Genomic DNA, 20,676 nt, shown 5'->3' on the forward strand with positions numbered 1-20,676 from the left:
GTTCGTAAACAATTGTGAACACCACTACCACTTTATTCAATTATTTTCCTCATTCTAGTCATCGATCAGTTAAATGGTCGATGTAAGCCTTGTCTAAGATAGGGTACGTCTAAAATAGGTACGTGATATATATGTAGAATCTTTAAATTTCTTGTCAATATATTTTTTTCTTTCAATACTGTCAATATTTTTCGTTTTATTTCATTATTCTCAACACTTTATAGATAAAGCAAATCCTATTATAGAAATTAGTCTTTTTTTTTTATTGCTTAGATGAGTGGACGAGCTCACAGCCCACCTGGTGTTAAGTGGTTACTAGAGCCCATAGACATCTACGACGTAAATGCGCCACCCACCTTGAGATATACCTAAGTTCTAAGGTCTCAGTATAGCTACAACGGCTGCGTCACCCTTCAAACCGAAACGCATTACTGCTTCACGGCAGAAATAGGCAGGGTGGTGGTACCTACCCGCGTGGACTCACAAGAGGTCCTACCACCAGTAAAAAGTCTTCTAATATAAACGTTTAAATTAAGTCATGGGCGGAAGGAGGTTTTGTAATGATCTGCTTTTCCAATGCCTAATAAATTCACCTGTTTGGTCTTAGTGTATTCTCGTAGATATTTCATGACTGACACTGTCTTGATTGTTACTACCTTCTGAGTTCCAGTTTCCTTGTTTAATGTCTAAAACTTAAATGCAGGTCGGTGAAAACTATGAAAATAAACATACGATCTATGCATAATTTATGGTTAGATTGAATCGGGGCAACATTGTATTTATTCTCTTAGAAAAAGATCAGTACCTAGACAATTTTGTTCAATAGGGTATTGAGGTACGCACTTCCGGGAACCTAGTTGGATTTTTCTAGATTTCCATTCACACGAATATCTTTTGTATTGATAATGTTTGAATAATTTTGATATAGGATATTTCGATTTAAAGAATTCTCATAAATCAACTCATGTAATATGATTACATTTGAAACAAAAAATGCGAATGCAAACACATTCTCCTTGTTCCAATGAATTTGGATCCAGGGTTTTGTCATTTGCTTTGTTTTGGTTTTCGATTGTATTCCGCATATTCAATGTCATTTTAATATCAGTCGCATTACTTTTCTGTCGGTGGTGTATTTTACAGATTTTGGGATTGTTTTTAAACTATCGCGGCTACATTACACATATTATTACGCCCTTTATATCCCGATATCCCTTTTCCCCATTTTAAATAACATTGTGTGTAAAAGGTACGTTTGACATTGAACGAGCAAGGTACTTTGTCGTAAACATTCTATACACATAATAGGAAGGTCGCGATCGATGTTTTGATAAGATCGACGTGACGTTGTGAATATAAATAGTTCGACGTTCGAAGGTGTTTCAGAAATAGAAGAACTTGTGATAAATAGCTAGAAATAGCCGCGGAGCTATACGGCTCACGGCACGACAGCTTTGAACGAGAATCTATAGGGCTATCGTACGCCTGCTGTAGTTCTGATTTCGCGACGCATTTTAATTTATAAATAGATTCAGCAAGCAGAATCCATTATTCACGTCGGATTCTTTAACGTTCGCTGATGTATCCCTCAAATCAATTAGCGGACGTTTGTAAAAAGATGAAATCGTCGGCCGGGACTCAGCTCGCCAGTAACCGCTCATTATTTCTTCTCACACGTTTTTTATTGCGGCAACATTATACGTGGGTGTGGTTGTAATTTCCTTTCACCGACGTAAGGGCACACACGCAATCCGAACTACGTGCCGGCGATTTTGAACCTTAAATCTATAACTACAAGCTCGAGTTTGGAATGGTCGACGACTTCCTGATGAGAAGATGCCTGATAAAATATTAAAGCAGCCGTCCTTTTCCGTCCTAAGTGCTCCGTCTCTGTTGCTCGTTAGGAGAATGCCTGTGGATGTTTTTACACGCGCCGGGGGGCAAAATGTACGTTGTTTTGGCGGCAAAACGCTTCGGGGACTTCGTAACTCAATAACGCGAATAGTTCGAAGGGAGAGTCGGCAGCATGTTTTATTTAAGGCATTTCAATCGAATATTGCGTTGGTATCGCTCGGTGAGTCAGCATTTTGAGCAGCGTGTGCGTGACAGCTAACTCATATTGCGTACTTACAATATTATCACTGACGACACGCAGTGTTTGCTCGCTTACAGAAGAAGTTCGATCAAGCAACTCGATTGAAGTATTTCTCATGTTCTTTCTGTTAACCAACACTTACGTTTGTAACAAAATAACAAAAAAATATCATAATTATTGTTATATATGCAATGAAATTTGTAATCAAACTAACCGTAAATATGCATAATTTGAAACAAAACTTTATTTAGAAAACTTGCAGGTCAAATTTAGGATCAGAACTGATCTTTAAATATATTTTTTATTTTTTTTATTGCCCTTTTAGACAGACGAGCATACGGCCCACCTGATGATGAGTGGTTACCGTCGCCCATGGACTTCAGCAATGCCAGGGGCAGAGCCAAGCCGCTGCCTACCGCTAGACTGATCTTTAAACAAACTGCTGTATAGCTGATTTAGTGTTTTAAAATTTGCTTTGTAGGTAGGTACCTATATTGAATACTTTTTACAGTGAAAGTAAATTTGATGAAATCCCTAATAGGATACTTTATACAACGCTCGGTAAATTTCAAGACGTCTTTCCCTCTTGCACTACCTGGCTGTTTTGTGCACTCCCCTCTGCCGCCCTCCCTTAATGCTACGACTTACTAGCTAGTACGTAGCTGTAATAACCACTTAAACTACCAGTGAATAAGTAAAAACAAAGTCTACGATATTCCCATCCTTAAATAAGTTCCCGTGAAAAATAGATCCATCAGATAAACAATACTATTTTAGAATTCGAAGCAACACGCTACCATGAAAAAAATAGCGCAGTATATATAATAAATTTACCAAACTATTGTATCTACTACATGCGTTGAGAAAATGCTGAAAGAATAAAGAAACAAAACAGAAAAGTACTTTTTTTTAAAGTACAACAAAGACCAAAACTACGGAACAGCCGGTATAATTCAATGGTTTTTTTTCAGACATGCAAAAACTCTCTTGTTTTGCTCTAGAAGTTAACATTTTATAATCCATACTGGAAGTGGTTTGGAATGCAAATGCAATATAACCTGTATGAACCAATTTAGCCTACAGACACAGCCCACTGAGTTTCACGCCGAATTTTTTCAGTGGATCGCGATTCCGATCCGGTGGTAGATTCAACGAAGCGCTGCTCTTACTAGGGCAGATGCTAGAAAATTCTTTCAGGCTGAACCTCGTGAGCATATCCACCAGTCACGGTCAATCTAGACTAGCCCGAAACTACTGAACTACTGACTAAAAATGACAATTTTTGGCTCTTCAATTAAAATCTGATTATGCAACATAACTGATGATTAAATCGAATCACAGTACGAGTATTTAAACAAAGGAACTTAGCTTAAGAGCTGAGCTTAAGAAAGTTTCAATATCCAAAGTATTAGCGGGCCACAAGTGAGTATTACAATTTTAATAGGACTGCTCATTCTCGACTGCTTGCATTATACTCTATACCAGAATTAGATTCGTGACCGTATTCGAAGTCTCTGAATTTCACTCTCGCGTGAATAATACCGTAAAAAATCTGGTATCTTAGTCACATTTAAATGCATGGTAATTTAGCATCATTGAATATAGCCCCGCTAAAATTACAAAATATATCATAGTAATCCTGGCAATATTACATTCTACTAATCTTGAATATTAAAAGAACATTTTATTTTGATAATGTAGAAATGTGTAAATGTGTAAAATTTATTAAAAATATATAATAACCTATATTAAATCTTACGATTTCAATGAAAAAAATTGTTTTAGGCGATAAATAGAGGGAAGCGTTTTCGGTAAAAAGTGTCTCTAAACAACAGTTGCAGGCGTGTCTTATTTCACAATAAACAAAAACGACCAATAATTATAATTTGTTGCCTGGTACTTATTGTAAAATAATTTCTTTAAGAGCCATCCATTTGCATTAATTTGCATTGCGACGTCTTCAGTTATAACTAGGAAGGGACCCCGGTACTCGTCGAACTCGACAAAGAGGTCGACGTGCAACAAACCCGTGCATCAGCCCGCTGAATTTCTCGCTGGATCTTCTCAGCGGGTCGCGATTCCGATCCGGTAGCAGATTCATTCACGAAGCAATTGCTCTTGAATTGTTAGGTCTCCTTCGGAGGCGTTCGGGCAGTTGTTAGCAAATCCCACCCCTCCTAGCTGAGCCTTTGCTCGCCCACCTGTCCTGGTGAAACTGGAAAGGCCTCCGGGCCACCAGTAATCTTTAAATCATAAAAAAAAACCTTGCATTGCATACTGATCAATATTATTTTAACAAAGCCGTGGATGCGAATACATTGACATTTCGATGAAAAATTCGAAGTATTTTTACATATTTTTAATTTAAAAGGAACAGGTTACAACGCGGAATAGAACTAACATGTTATTAGACAGCTAAATCTGCACTAACTAAAATAAATGGCCGCTTTGATCCGAGCTCATACTTTATTAAAACACGAACGAAAGCGTTCCGTGCATTACCCCAATTTTAGCGTGCAATTAGTGTACGGAATCCCGAGGGGAGGCTCGTCGTGCCACCCTCGACGCGGGGAGGTCGGAGGGAGGCCACGAACCGAGGGGATAACAGCGGATAGCCTTTGTAAGCCCCCCTCTTTGTTCTGTTCAATTTCCAGACGCTCCGGACAGCGGAAATGGGATTGAAAAATGATTGGCTTTTTAGTTGATTGCTTCATGAGTTAATCTATGCGTTATTAGATGTTGATCAGCGAGTACTGATTATTCAAATTTATTATAAGACATAAGGTGGTAGGACCTCTTGTGAATCCGCACGGGTACATACCACCACCCCGCCTATTTCTGCCGTGAAGCAGTAATGCATTTCGGTTTGAAGGGTACGGCAGCCGTTGTAACTATACTTGAGACCTTAGAACTAATATCTCAAGGTTGGTGGCGCATTTACGTTGTAGATGTCTATGGGCTCCAGTAACCACTTACTACCAGGTGGGCTGTGAGCTCTTCCACCCATATAAGCAATAAATAAAAATTAAAAAAGACACCTTAAGCGATTGTCTTGTACGTTTGGCATTGTCGATCTCCGCGATTGATGCTAAACATTTGCCATTAAGTCGAAGACATTACTGATTAGTTGACAATAAGCAAATACTAGTAATCCATGTTTGTTACGTACTTTAACATAGCTCTTTGTCAGCTTCGTTAAGGATGCAAAGAGTATCTATTTACCGGAAACAAGTTCTTCATTTTTGAAAACAAAGAACTTCTAAAATATATAAAGGAGTTAATAAAAAGTAATCAAAGTCAAAAGCGGTGAAGGGAGCAACAACTACATTGATATTAATATAATTAAAAGTACTTTTACAATTTAATCTTGCGTTTTCGTGATCGTAATAAAATGAAAATAGTAAAAGCGAGATTTATTTATTTTATTTATTTATTTATTTAGTCTACTTACAAATTAATAGTATAAACCAAAACATTTGTAATTTGTATTAATAATTAGCTTAAGTAATTTCTAACAAGATTAAATCGTAAAAGTATTTTTATTTTTATCGCTTAGATGGGTGGACGAGCTCACAGCCCACCTGGTGTTAAGTGGTTACTGGAGGCCATAGACATCTACAAAGTGAATGCGCCACCCACCTTGAGTTATAAGTTCTAAGGTTTCAGTATAGTTACAACGGCTGCCCCACCCTTCAAACCGAAACGCATTACTGCTTCACGGCAGAAATAGGCAGGGAGGTGGTACCTATCCGCGCGGACTCGCAAGAGGTCCTACCCACCAGTAAACCAGATTTTCTCAAATTATAAAAATATTTAAATATTTATATAATGTCACGAGTGTATGTAAAAATTCTCCAAATAAACTAAACATTGGGAAATACCGATCCGCACTCGCGTATCGATCGAGAGCATAAAAATCATATCACGAATATGTGAAAAGTTTACATAACAGCGATTCGTATTAAAAACGTGGAACGCATTGAGCAACGTTTATGGTCCATAAAACTATTTTAATCTGGCCATTAGTATGCCGCGGGCGGTCGTCAATTAATCGAATGCAGAATGTTGCCAGTTTCCACGCGATCTCCCCGTAAATGAGGACAATTGATTGGGGAAAAAAGCGTGGTCGATATTATTTTTAGCGTGAGAGTGTCAATGTTTTTAATTTAAATAATTTATACATTTATTGTCTTCGAGCGGTGTTAAATATAATAGGATTTTAAGTCATGGATTATAGATGTCAGAGGCTTACAAATTAATTTTATACGTTTTATTTTTAACATTTGGTTAATTTTATATAAAATCTCATAGGGTGAATGTAGCAGAGGGCGTGGCAAAATCACAATTTAATTGCAATTCATTTTGTATGGTTCTAAAATCATCTTCATTCTATCTATCTTTACCACAGACGACCACTGCTAAACATTAGCCTCCCTCGAACCTCGCCACAACGATCCGTCCTGCGTTACCTTTATCATGCTTCTTTATAACATCACTTAAATTCAATTCAATTCATAGTATATCGGTATGATTAGTTATTTTAAAAATAAACATTATTCTTCTAACTAATGCTCGATTTAATAAATTAATTATGTAAAAAGTAATCCTGCTTCGTTTAACTAACAGAAAGTATGCTTAATTAAATTCAAAAAGTTTATTTAATATTTTAAAAGAAATTGTTTGATTTTGCCCACAAGTACTTACCATAGTTGACTGTTGACATTAATTAATTCACAAAAAAAACCCTAACTTAAATATGTTCAATCTTAGTCGATTTTGTTTGTAGTCGTTATATAACTGCTGATTTTGAGGTAGAATATTCATTCTTCTAGAACTCAAGAATACATTGAAGTACAACCTAAGCTAAACAGATTTAACTTGGATGGTTTCATTGATATAATTGTCGTATTATGTCGCGGGATATAAAGCTACTAAATAGTTTTGTTTCCTATTCGGTCTTCTATCATAATACCTTCTAGACTAAGTTTAAGCCTTTGAAATAACTAAACAAAGATGAAATCCGCTTAATGAAAAGCCGCCTAAAGTAGAAATTTTGTTGGTTTGGATGAGATAAAAGTATCCTGATTAGATAGGCAAAGGACATTCCACTCAGTAGATGTAAAATTTTGTAATTTAAGTACTTGTGATCAACATTTCGAGTGAAATGACCAATGAATTTTGTCGTTGTGGAATATTCAATTTGTAGCTTTTGATCGATGTTGTTATGGTATGTTTGTATGTTGTTATGGTATTGTTATGCCGCACATCCATATGTACCTACCTAGTAAGAAAAAAAAGGGTGCGTGTACTTATGTACGCGCGTAAGAAGTTATACTTTATTTTTATTAAATTTATTTCTTCTTCTTTATTTAAATTTTAATCAATTTGAAAAAAAAACGATTAAACAACATCCTCAAACACGCATATTGGACATTCCTTTTTTTGACATCGTATAAATTCGGTAATTCTCGGTACGGTTCGGAAAGTTCACCTGCGGCTATATTCAGACTCGCCAAGTTACGTCGGTCGTATTGTAATGAGCGATTTAGTGGGCAACTTCTAAAGAAGTATAACTTCAAAAATGCTCACTAGATTTTCTAACGAGTACAGGATTTATTGCACTGCGAATTTTTTATTTATTAAACACATCTTTTTACTTTTCTAAAATAATTTTAGAATTAATGTCAATTTGAAAATGACATAACAAAATGTTTGTCTTAACATAGTTTTTGCCGTTTCGAAGAAAGCCACAGTTCTATAATGTACTTCGTTAGCTACGATAACATAGCTACTGTAATTTTTTTTTATTGCTTAGATGGATGGACGAACTCACAGGCCACCTGGTGTTAAATGGTTACTGGAGCCTATAGACATCTACAACGTAAATGCGCCACCCACCTTGAGATATGAGTTCTAAGGTCTCAGTATAGTTACAACAGCTGCCCCACTCTTCAAACAGAAACGCACTACGGCAGAAATAGGCGGGGTGGTGGTACCTACCTACCCTACTCACTCACAAGAGGTCCTACCCCCAGTAATTACGCAAACACATCTTTTTAGTTTCCTAAAATCATTTTAGAATTAATCTCAATTCGAAAATGACATAACATAATGTTTGTCATACATAGTCTGCCGTTTCGAAGAAAACCACATTCATAAAGTGTACCTACTTCGTTAACCACGTGACATATCAATTGTCGTTTTAAAAGGACAATTTTGTCTGTCAAAATAAGCATTCGTTTCATTTTAAACTTCGAATCGTGATTATTAACTGACAACCCAGCGTACCTAGTCCGGGTTGCTCGCCGAAAAAACTCGCGCGCAGCCCGTCCGACCTGTTTCGTTCTTCGCAGAATTTGCAGCATCGAGATATAAAAAAAAAACAAATCATTCGGCGCACGTATGTCGTCAAGGATCACTACTTTTTAATTTAACGCCGCGTTCTACTGATAATAATCAAGGTGTACTAGAATTCTAGACGTGTGTCGCGCGAATGTTCGCTTGGTCGAGTATTTGGAGCAGAGTTGTAACTTTTGTGGGCATGGCATCCGGTTTCGTATGAGCGTTTGATTCTACAGTCCACATTAATATTAGAGATTAGAGATTCGAAAGTAAATCTATCGATCTTAATATTTAGATGAGGTTACATTTTGCGACAACAACTAATAAAAGCATCTCCGTCGCCGGATTCAACGTGATTTCATTAAATTAAAAAATATTTCAACAAATGTATTGTAGCTATAGTATATATTACTGAAATAATCTATAGCTTTCCATTTATGAATTTAATAATTATTGTTAGCATTCCAGATATCAGTACAGATAAACATAAAATCGAGTAGGTATATATGGATATTAAAAACTAAATTTAAGAAGTTTGATATTTTGAATTAGAAATAAAGGATTAGGTAAATAATATCTGTTTTTGTTTATACATTATATTAAAAACAAAAATTAAAAATAGTCAATTGGATATCTAAATCTCACTTAAAGAGATGTTATGGTCCATCGAAAACACCATGGAGAGGCGTTTATTACAGAACTGGAATGTATGTGGCTGAATAGAGATCTGGAAGGGCATGGTTTCAGTACAACCTGGTGCTTTGATGCAGCTTACGGCTTTACAGATTGGATTATCAAACATCGGAACATCACATCTCTTATCTAAAATTTCCAAAATTTAGAAATTTAATTTTAAAATTTTTTGGGTCCCGTTTGTAAATTTCAGGTCAATATATTAGTTTTATGTTTAGTTTTAGTTTGCGGTAGGCAGCGGCTTGGGCGGTAGGCAGCGGCTTGAGCGGTAGGCAGCGGCTTTTGCGGTAGGCAGCGGCTTGGCTCTGCCCCTGGCATTGCTGAAGTCCATGGGCAACGGTAACCACTCACCACCAGATGGGCCGTATGCTCGTCTGCCTCCAAGGGCAATAAAAAAAATTATAATTGTTTTTGTTTGTTATCTACTCGGGTGTCGTATTAGTGGTGGAAAGTGGTGTTTGCTTACCTAGCTTTAATATACTATGAGAATGTATTGTACCTACTATTAGTTTCCAAAATCGCATACGCACTTCCACGACGTAATTTCAAAGAGTAGGATTCCCTAAAAACCTCCGACAAGAGCTTCGGCATCGATATTTCGAGCGATATTCGGTATCAGAGTAATTTGGAGAGACAAGCCAAGTTCGCATCTAATATGTTGAGAATTCGAAAACAATATATTCCGTTAACACAAGGCATCGGTCTCGTGTGGAATGCTTTCCGCATCCCTTTTCGGAAAAGTCTTAAGGATATTAAGAGATACGCTTTGGTTGCATCCCGCAATTCAATTCAGCCTTATCCGGCTTCGAAGGCAATAAAACCATAAGATAAATATTTCATTTGTGCTTTATAATGATATTTCTCATTCAACTAAAAATCGAATGGTGGTAACTACCCGCGCAGCCTCGCAGTACGTGTTACTATCGACAATTACGAAATAATTATTAATTTCGGGTTTCATGTTCTTATTTCTTGATTATAAAAATCATTACGATTGTAAATTTAGGTTAGTTACATCTCTCGATCCCGGGCGGCCTGATGGGGCGCCGTAGCGCAAAGACTGGTGTCGTTGGTCATTGCCGATTGCGTCGACGACCAATCGGTTGGGTGTCCTAAGGGTGGCGCCGCGAGTCTGGTTATAGTGTTGACCGCGAGAACCCCGAAGTCTGACCGGGTTCTGACCCCAGGCGGAGATCGGACGTCGGGTGCAAAAGTGCAGGGGAGTCGCTTAGTGTGGTAGGACCCTAAAAATATCTTTGGGCCCAGTCCCACATACCCCACGCACTCCCTAGGCACGGCGACCTAGTAAGAGGGTCGGCTTCCGGCCCGATAAAAAAAAATTGCATCACTCGATACGAGCAGAGAGCGTCTTATCCTTTAGTCCGCGAACGCTTCGCAACTGGGTTCGTATAAATAGCTTTATCAGAGAGGCGATTTAAAACAAAGAAAACATTCCGACCGCACACAATGGCCGAGGAAATTGCCAAATACAAATTAATGTTAAGTTTCGCCATCGCGATCCCAGTGCGAAACACAATCGACATCACAATAGTTCTTTGTATAAGATAAATACATTGCAACGCATGAATCACTTCGCGAACTCTGTGTGTGTGTGGAGTTGGTATCTTTACGCAACTAATGTACCTACTAGATTGTAGGGCTCGAATATTGATTTGAAAACAGGTAGGTAGTCTGAAATCGTATCGGCCTAAGCGACTGTTCTATCCCATGATTTGCAAGCGAAGTAAATTGTCCCTTCATACGCCCGCAAAAACTGCATACGCCCGGTTATAACCTATGCAAGTGTAGGTAGTGTTCGCTCACGCCCGCACTAACTTGACATTCAAGTCATTCAATCCCGTTTTTGCAGAATAACCGTCGGAGCACCATGGTTCATGAGGAACGTGGATCTCCATGATGACCTGGAGCTTGACTCGATCAGTATATTCAGTCGGCATCAGTGCGCCACTTTGAGAAGGCGGCACGACACCAAAAACCCTCTTGTCGTGGCCGCCGGAAATTACATACCCGATCCTGCGGACCGAATGGTAAACAGTCGACGTCGCCCTAAACACGTCAAACGTCTTCACGTTCTCGTCGAACACGTCATATGCATGTGCATGAACCCAATACATGCATGTTATCTACCTTGAGACAACATGAGGTCAAAACCTCATGTTTAACCAATAACAGCTGTCCCACTCTTAAATGCGTCGGAATGGGCAGGACAGAAGTGCCTACCCGTGTGGACTCACAAGACCACGAGTAACAATGCGTCTTTATAAGTTTTCTGTTTGACTTTCCTTACACAGTGCTATTCATTTAGCGTATTAATCGTTCGTGAACACGTGTTAATTACGTATTTCCTTAGAAAAAATGGTGTTAGTTTGGATTATTGAATCCCGGGAACGGTCGTACTGCTTGATACAAATACACCGGGCGTCTTATCACTTAGGCCGCCTTTTTTCTTTTTTATCCCTACCTAAGCTGATAGCCTTGAGAAGCTATGCCAGCGTAACCCTTACGTGTAGATGAGCTCTCGGGGTTCGAACCTGGGGGCGTTGTTAAGGGCTAGTCTAGCAAGAGTGCTTCGCAGAACTTACTGCCGTATCGGGACCGCGTACCACTGAGAAGATCCGAAGAGAAACTCAGTGGGCTTCAGGGTGAACCGAACACAGACACAATCGTATATGAAGACGTCTCAGCGTCTAATCCTTTAAGCACGACAACTTCAAGTAAACATGACTTATCTTTGATTTGAGAAGAGGATAAAGATGCATAAACTTTCCAGTTATATCAGACGAGGGGTTAACGAGTGTAAAAGCCACAGAATTTTTTTATTGCTTAGATGGGTGGACGACCTCACAGCCCACCTGGTGTTAAGTGGCTACTGGAGCCCATAGACATCTACGACGTTAATGCGCTACCCACCTTGAGATATCAGTTCTAAGGTCTCAATATAGTTACAACGGCTGCCCCGCCCTTCAAGCCGAAACGCATTACTGCTTCACGACAGAATTAGTCAGAGTGATGGTACCTACCTACGCGGACTCACAAGAGGTCCTACCACCAGTAAAGTAATATGAATTAGCGTTAGTTTATTGCTCTTAATGAAGACATAAACTACCGGAGGATTTGGTTTCAAGCGGTTACCGAATACCATAATTGCGACACATAACGAAATAAGGTTGGAGTCTCAATATGAATGTATAGTGGTTTCCTCACTCTTCAAATCAGAATGTCTTCCGGCATAAATAAGCAGGATGGTACCTACCCGCGAGGGCTTACAATACGCGCTACCACCTTTAAAAGTCCCTGCAGTTAACGACAGAGCATCATCTATAGGTACCAATGCATTTAGACGCCTAATAAGTGACTTTAATCAGTGAATACATTGAATTTGGTTGGAGTCTCAATACTAATGTGTAGTGGTTTCCACACTTTTCAAATCATAATGTCTTCCAGCATAAATAAGCAGGATGGTATATACCCGCGCGGACTTACAATATGCGCTACCACCTTTAAAAATCCCTGCAGTTAATGACAGAGTATCTATAGGTACTAATGCAATTAGACGCCTTATAAGTGACTTTAATCAGTGAATACATTGAATTTGGTTGGAGTCTCAATACTAATGTGTAGTGGTTTCCACACTTTTCAAATCATAATGTCTTCCAGCATAAATAAGCAGGATGGTATATACCCGCGCGGACTTACAATATGCGCTACCACCTTTAAAAATCCCTGCAGTTAATGACAGAGTATCTATAGGTACTAATGCAATTAGACGCCTTATAAGTGACTGAATCAGTGAATACATTGAATTTATATTGTTAGTTAGTATTTAGTATTGATCTTTTGATGTCTTCTTCGTTTCTGTAGGCAGATAAACTTGCGCCAATTTGAACGCATGACAGTTCTACGTCAAAAACAGTCATGATAGTTGCAGCAGTCCGTGTGAGCCACTCGTTACCAGTAAACATATAAAACAACAATCTGAAACATTACAATATTCCGATAAACTACGTACGTCCTAGAAACCACACAAACTTATTCAATGGCTCAGTCACAAGTTGTGTTCGTGTGTGGCATTGCGCAACAAGTGTGCTGCTGTTCTCGATAGGGTTGGCAGTTCCGATTTAATTTTATTTATAGGTATAGTTAATTTTTTGTGTAGAATAATATCAATAATATTTATGCTTCAGTAGCATATTTATTTCTTAGTTTGGAAGGCTTAACCCTAGCATGTTGTAAAATATGTATTAATATAGTGAATTGGTATTAAAATAGGAAAAGACTGCACTTAAGCACTCGCTGACTCCATAATTATTGGAGATTGCAATCCGAATCATAAATTCAATAAAGTTTTTTGATTTGATTTTTCATAATCAATTTTGCATGACCATTCTCGAATATAATGTTCGTTTTATTTTAGATTCATTTTTCCAATATCAAACATGCAAACTTTGCATTCACAATCACTGATATTTATTTCTAATCATAATGTGTTGTTATGTATGAACTTTAACGGACTCTGAATATGGCTTAGAATTGTTTGACAAAAACTTTTGATTAAGACATTAAAAATAGTGCCATATCGTGTGTCTTAAGAAAAAAGAATAGCTGTTTCGTTTCTCACAACGATAGATTAAATCAATTGTCTAGGGCTGCCTACGTTTTATTTTTTAGTATTTTTTTTAATATATGTATTTTATTTTATATTTTTTGTTGTATGCACCAAACATGTTCACTTTTAGCTGATAGATTAGATTTACAGTTTACGCAGAATCAGTCAGATAATATTAATGGCTGCTCTGTAATAGATGCTGATGCGATGAACTGAATGCACGCACGCTTAGGAATAAGATTGCCTATATTAGTCACACAAAAGCACACCGTGACAATTAGAAATAGAGTTGAAGTGGTCGCCGTTGCCAAAATCGGCTAAGGAGAGAGAGAGAGAGAGGGAGAAAGAGTATTATTCAATTTCTAAAATTTTATTTATTCAACAGTAGATAAAAAAATCTGTTTTGTAAGGAAACCATCGGAATTGCTTATGAGATGATGTAGCTAGAGTTGATGCGTTGATGATATCTCGCTATCTCATTTGCATTTCTAATCGATATTGATCTAGAGGTCCTACGTCTTTCTAAGTTGTTTTCCATTTTACATATTAAAAAGAGCATAAGATTTGAATAAAAAATATAAGGTTTATATTATACGATATAGAAAAAGGTTAAATATTTGGCACAAACCACAAATGAATTATTCATATAGTTAGATAAAAGTAAGGTAGGAAGGTAAATAAAATATCAATAAAACGTTTCAATATTACCCATACACATTTAAATTTAGAAAAAATAGATTGGAAAAAATAAAATAAAAAAAACCTATATATTATTTATAAAGATAAATATGAAGGAGACAGCCCTCGCGGTAAGTGTACCGCGCCCGCCATTGTAACACAAAGGTAGAGTGGTCGCGTAACTCTGGTGGCTTGTACCTAATTATGAATTGTTTTGTAATTCAATTTACTGTATAATGCTGTTTACTGAAGGTCTGTAAAATATATTAGGTGATTAATATTAATCAGTGTGTACATATATGTATATGTATTTCACTGGAATGGTACACCGCGCGTAGTTCGTTTCCAAATGATTCTTGTCCACCTTGATGGTTGTCTGGAAGAGATCGCTCTTAGCGATAAGACCGCCAATTGTACTTTTTTGTTTTTCATGGATCGCACTGTTTATTTGTTTTTTGGTGTACAATAAAGAATACTCTCTCTCTCTTTCTCTCTCAGTTTGCTTGCTACTTAAGCAGGTATTATTTCTTTTTTGTTGACTGATTCAAATTCGACCAGCTCACAAACCGATTCAGTTTGAGTCCATAGAAATATGGACAACGCGAATACTCTCACTCCGATATGAAGGGTTAATTTGTGAGGCAACATCCGGGGATTCCCCAGTAATAAAAAAAATTGTCAAGATTTCCTCAGAGTGAACGATTCAATGTAATTTATTCTACAAACTTTTAGACATGGCTCGGCTTCCGCGTCTGCTGAATGATGGTGCAAGTTTCGAGGCGCCAGTCAAAACTATTTGAACACTCAATGTTGAGTTTAGGACATTGTTTACTATGCCACTTCTCTGAGCTTCGTATGGAATTTTTCATTGAGGTTTATCCCCGTTAAGCAGTTTATAAGATTTTTTTATATTTAGTAAACAAATTTATATAATTTACCGGGTTTAAGTGAAGCTATTCACGGTTTGTGTTTTTATATAAAATACTAGCTAACCCGGCAGACTTCGTAGTGCCTCAATCGATAAATAAAAGACCTAAACTTTTGTATAAAATAAGCTTAAAACAAACAAAAGGAATCCGTCCGACGGGGGACACATCAAAGGAAAAACAAAATTTGTTATTTTTATTTAATTCCGAGCATTTTCATATTTATCTACCTTTTAAACCTTTTCTGGACTTCCATAAATAATTCAAGACCAAAATTAGCTAAATCTGTCCAGCCGTTCTCGAGTTTTAGCGAGACTAACGAACAGCAATTCATTTTTATACATATATAGAGATAAGAAGATTGTATTAGCTCCGGTCACCGTCCTCGTCGAACCCGTCGCTTGCGACGAAGGGCTCGACGAGCGAATTAACCCATAGACACAGCCCACTGAATTTCTCGCCGGATCTTCTCAGTGGGTCGTGTTTCCGATCCGGTGGTAGATTTTGCGAAGCACTGCTCTTGCTAGGGCCAGTGTTAGCAACACTCCCGGCTTGAGCCCCTACCTAGAATAGCCCCTCGAGGTTACTAGAAGAGCAGCAGAAAAAAAAATCACCCTATGAATAGTGTTCTAGACGGGTAGATTTGTATGTATCGCGTCCTATCAACTAGGATATATACCTCTCTAACCTCTTTTGCGCCAGATAGAAGCGGATGATGTAGCGTTCCCGTGCGAGTTCAAAATACAACCTACTTCCAATCAGCTACCGTTACATTTAGAATGCATCTGATACTGTGATAATGTGTCTCAAGTACTAGGCTCTTAATGCCACTTAATACTAGGGGTTTCGTCAATTTACTCTAGTCAACTAAATAAATATATGACGGAGTAGCTGGTTCCATGTTGTTTTGAAAATGATGACGTCAGCGTGGTTGACGCCATCATCTTCATCATTGTCAATGACTTCCATAGTGATAGTAATTAAAACATACTTTTCCAAACGATTCCTTTGATTGAATTTCTGCGGTACAACAATAACAATAGTGAGGTCCAGCCTTTCGGCTGCTCAAGTCGGAATGCGTGGTGCGACTATAGCTACTCGTAATAGCAGAACAGTGCTGTAGTTTGTTCATTAATTTTCCTGAATACCGTCTTATACAACTGTTGACATGCGTTGGACTTATAACAGTTATCCAACAATATTAACATGAATGAAACAGTTAACTCTAACCATCTTAGTTAGCTAAATAGCAGGGTTGCGCCGATAAATACATACGTAGTTAAAAAAATTAAATAAAATTGTTGTATTGTCGTCGGTATTTGATATTTGTGCAAATTTGAATCCGTCGGTTGTTTTGTAGTCGATGAGAATATAATAATATTGACAGCTTCCATTACGAAAACTGTCGTTTTTGATCTCACGGAAAATGAGTGTTAGTTACATTGTGAGAGTCACGTTGACTGACTCGATGGTGGAGTAGTAAACGCCCTGACTTTTGTGCCGACGGTCGTAGATTCGATTCCTATATCGGGCAAACATCTGCGATGAACAGTTTTGTTTACTCTTTGTCTGGGTGTTTACTATGCATACATGTATGTAGGTATATATTGAAAAGTATATAAGTTTTTTTGTCGATCTCCCCTATCCTAATTTTTTTTTCTACCTATTTTGATAGCCTTGAGAGGCCATTTCAGCATAACCTTAACTAGTAGGTGAGCTCACGGGGCTCAAACCTGACGACGTTGCTTAAACTGACTCTAGCAAGAGCCTTGCTTCGCAGAATCTACCATCGGGTCGGAAACGCGACCCACTGAGAAGATTCGGTGAGAAACTCAGTGGGCTATCCTAAATTGGGGCCGGATGATCGTGCCTGATGTTGTAAAAAAAAAACAAAATTATTTTCGAATCATCTATGAAGCAAAAACTTTGTATCCCTTTTTACGAAAATTGCGCGGACGGAGGAGTATGAAATTTTCCACACTTATACAGAATATAGAGAAGAAGTGCGCAATCCTAAGATTTTTTAAAATAATGCATAAAAGATACATTAAATCAATAAAGAAAACATTACACACACACTACATACCATGTATTTGACGCACACGCGCATGCATACTACCTATATATTGTCAAACTTTTGTTCTTGACGTCTGTGGTCAAATTGAGAATAGATTAAATATTGTTTGTCTTTATTAATATTTTTTTATAGTGTAGCCTTGGCGAAATTTGTGATTATAGAAGTATAAAATACAATCATAATAGTGTACAAACTTACAATTCCAATTAATTATAGTCGAATTTCGACTACTGCGGGACCTCTAGTCATTATAAAAGAACGCGGCGCGCCTTGTATTTCACGAATGCAAGGTGAATGTAAACAAAGCGATTGTCGCTTACGATCCAGGTGCGTTGTTGAGAGAAGCGCGGCGTCACAGAGCGGCGACTATCTGAGCTCTGATAACGCTTATCACTTGTTATCGCCTTCCGCAGCAAGCGCGCAGCTGCCGTATCGGAGATTCAGCCTTCGCGAACACATCAGATATTCAACGGAAATAATGCGGCGGTAATATTCATGTAGTATCAGAAGCTAATTTCTCTAAAGATTTGTAAGCACGTCCGTACAGAGTCCGTATTAAAATTTATTAATTAAATTTGATCTATTCATTATGTCACACACAAGCTCCCATCCCCATATTTATAATATATAAGTATTCTTTATTACTTCTGTCACTTTTGTACTGCGGCAATGTATTTTTGTAGGGTGACTGTGTGACTGACGTATTAATGTGTCCCAAAAATAAGATATTACGTATTAATTTATATGACTTTTCAATTTTCTTCTTCTTCTTCTCAGTCGTTTGCACTCTTGGGCAGAGTGGTCATGGTCATTATTATATTATAACTAAAGACATTTTCAATTTAATAATAGGTACTTGTAATAAGGAATAAGTATATCAGAGGAAGTGTGACAGTAGTCCCAGTGATTGATAAATATAAGAGCGAACGGCTAGCGTGGTATGGACATGTGATGCGTAGAGAGAAGATGCATGTGACTAGGAGATGTATGTAAATGGTAGTGCAAGGTAGAGGGGGAAGGGGTCGACCGAAGAAGATATGGATGGAGTGTGTGAATGACGATATGAGAGAGAGACGAGTGAGTGTTGAGATGACGGCTGATAGAAGAGAATGGCATAGAAAAATTTGCTGTGCCAATTCCACCTAGTGGGAGAAGTTGGAGACAAAGACGAAGATATATACGGCGCCCACACGGGTGTTGTCATGGATATCTGTTTAAAAAGTGGGACAGTCCTAAAACAGTAAAATCGTGGTGGTCACAATGGTGCTGATGGACAATTTCACAATTACGATCTTTTTTTTTATTTCATCTTACTGCGCGATAAACACATATAATTATTTTTCTTATTTTAAAAAAAGAACACAATATTCCTAACCTAAAAGTACATGTTATTATCCGCAACATGCTTCGTCAGATTTCACAATTCTCTATGTGTTAAGTTAAAGCTAAACGTTTTATCAACGGTTCGCATTTCGAGTTACCACCAGACCAAAGGGGCGGTGTCAGGGTTATTCATAGCCACTAACACTGTCATTAGACGTCTGCAGCTGTAACATTAGGAGTATCATTGGGACTCTGGTAACCGTAACTGTCGGGTCCACGGTGAGCCCTAATCCATGCACCAGCCCGCTGAGTTTTCGATTTTCTCAGGGGGTCGCGTTTCCGATCCGATGCATTCGCGTAGTAACTGTCCTTGAGCTGTTAGGTTATTTGGAGGCTTCCTCATACAAGTTAGGTATCTATAGTCAATACAACACGACAGCGACTACCTCAAAACTTCCTTTAAGTCTCATTTGCACTACTATTCTCCCTCCCAAACTAAAGCATAAAACACTTTCCGCGGGAGACCGGTGCCAAATATATCAGTTGAGGCTAACAGCGTATTGTGTTTTTTGTGTATGTGTGTGTGTTTTTTTCTTCCTTTTCTAGTGACCTCGATGGGTCATGCTAGATTCACCGAGCGAGTAGGTGAGCTCACCAGCTCAACCTGAGGATACCTAACTCTAGCCCTAGCAAGAGCAGTGCTTCGCAGTGTCGTATTGTGTTTTGTGGTCCCAATTTTCAGACCACGTTCTAAGACCGCAACGTGATCACTATTACTCTTCGGGAGATAAAGCTTCAGTGGCATTGAATTATCTTATATTTCTAATCAGAACTGGATTGGTTTGCGGTAGCAATAGACAAACCACAAGAGTATCTATCATCTTAGGTGCACAGGATCAGAGTTACGGAGACGAAAGGTCGTTGAACTGTTTTGATTGATGACCATTGTGTTCCGTGTTTTAGTATCAACTGAATGCCTACGTTACGAATTGTAAATGATTAATAAATATTGCAATTATTAATTAAGTTTCATTAAACTTCGAATCTAGAACGGTATCTGTTGTTTCAGAGTCAAAGAGAACAATGGAAGCGACAAAGTGAATTTGCAGCATATTCCGAGGCGTTTTCTAGAATGTTCTACGGTTAAATGGTCACGGATGCATCATGGAAAGTGTCGGCTATTGTAAAATAAATGAAATAAATACGAGATTTGTTATTAACGTGTGTATCTTTTATTTCAGCCTTTCCGAGTTGTGGACTTGATTAAAATGTGGTGCGGTCCATAAGATGTTTGTTTTTGGTAACTTTTTTTTTATATTATCCCCGTTTTTTTTATTGCTTAGATCGGTGGACGAGCTCACAGCCCACCTGATGTTAAGTGGTTGCTGGAGTCCATAGACATTTACAACGTAAATGCGCCACACACCTTGAGATGTAAGTTCTATTGGTCTCAGTATAGTTACAACGGCTGCCCCACCCACCTTTTAAGCTGAAACGCATTACTGCTTCACGGCAGAAATAGGGTGGTGGTACCTACCCGTGCGGACTCACAAGATGTCCTACCACCAGTAAAAAGTATTGTTGCAATAATTTTAGTTCTGAAATAAAATTAAGTTTCGTGTTAAAAAATGCTCAGAATACCCGATTTACTTTCCAACAGTCGTCTATCTATATTAGACAGTTCACTACTCTGTGTATGGCGGCTCGTGTTAACTCCGAGTCATTGACTGCCGACTTCGAGATTAGAAACGGCGCTTTCTACTCGACGGCGGCACTAACTTGGAGCGCGCGACGTTGCCAGCTCGAACGACAGCCGACCGGTTCGAGCTGGCACACGGAAAATTTGGTTTTCCAATTTTAAAAAAATTATGGGAAAAAATTATGTTTGTTTTGTTAATTAATTTGTTGGAGGTGC

The 20,676-nt window shown here is 38.1% G+C and overlaps 1 long non-coding RNA gene across 1 annotated transcript in view; it reads left to right on the forward strand.

Annotated features, from left to right (window-relative positions):
• LOC149502233 (uncharacterized) overlaps window positions 1-19,969 on the forward strand; it is a 59,843-nt gene extending 39,874 nt beyond the window's left edge. The window contains exon 3 of the long non-coding RNA XR_016323672.1: window positions 19,831-19,969. This is a non-coding gene — a long non-coding RNA (uncharacterized LOC149502233). The remainder of the gene's footprint in view (window positions 1-19,830) is intronic.
• Window positions 19,970-20,676: the final 707 nt, after the last annotated feature.

Source organism: Bombyx mandarina, chromosome 10 (assembly GCF_030267445.1).
Source record: "Bombyx mandarina strain Sakado chromosome 10, ASM3026744v2".
In the NCBI taxonomy this organism is placed as follows: Eukaryota; Metazoa; Arthropoda; class Insecta; order Lepidoptera; family Bombycidae; genus Bombyx; species Bombyx mandarina.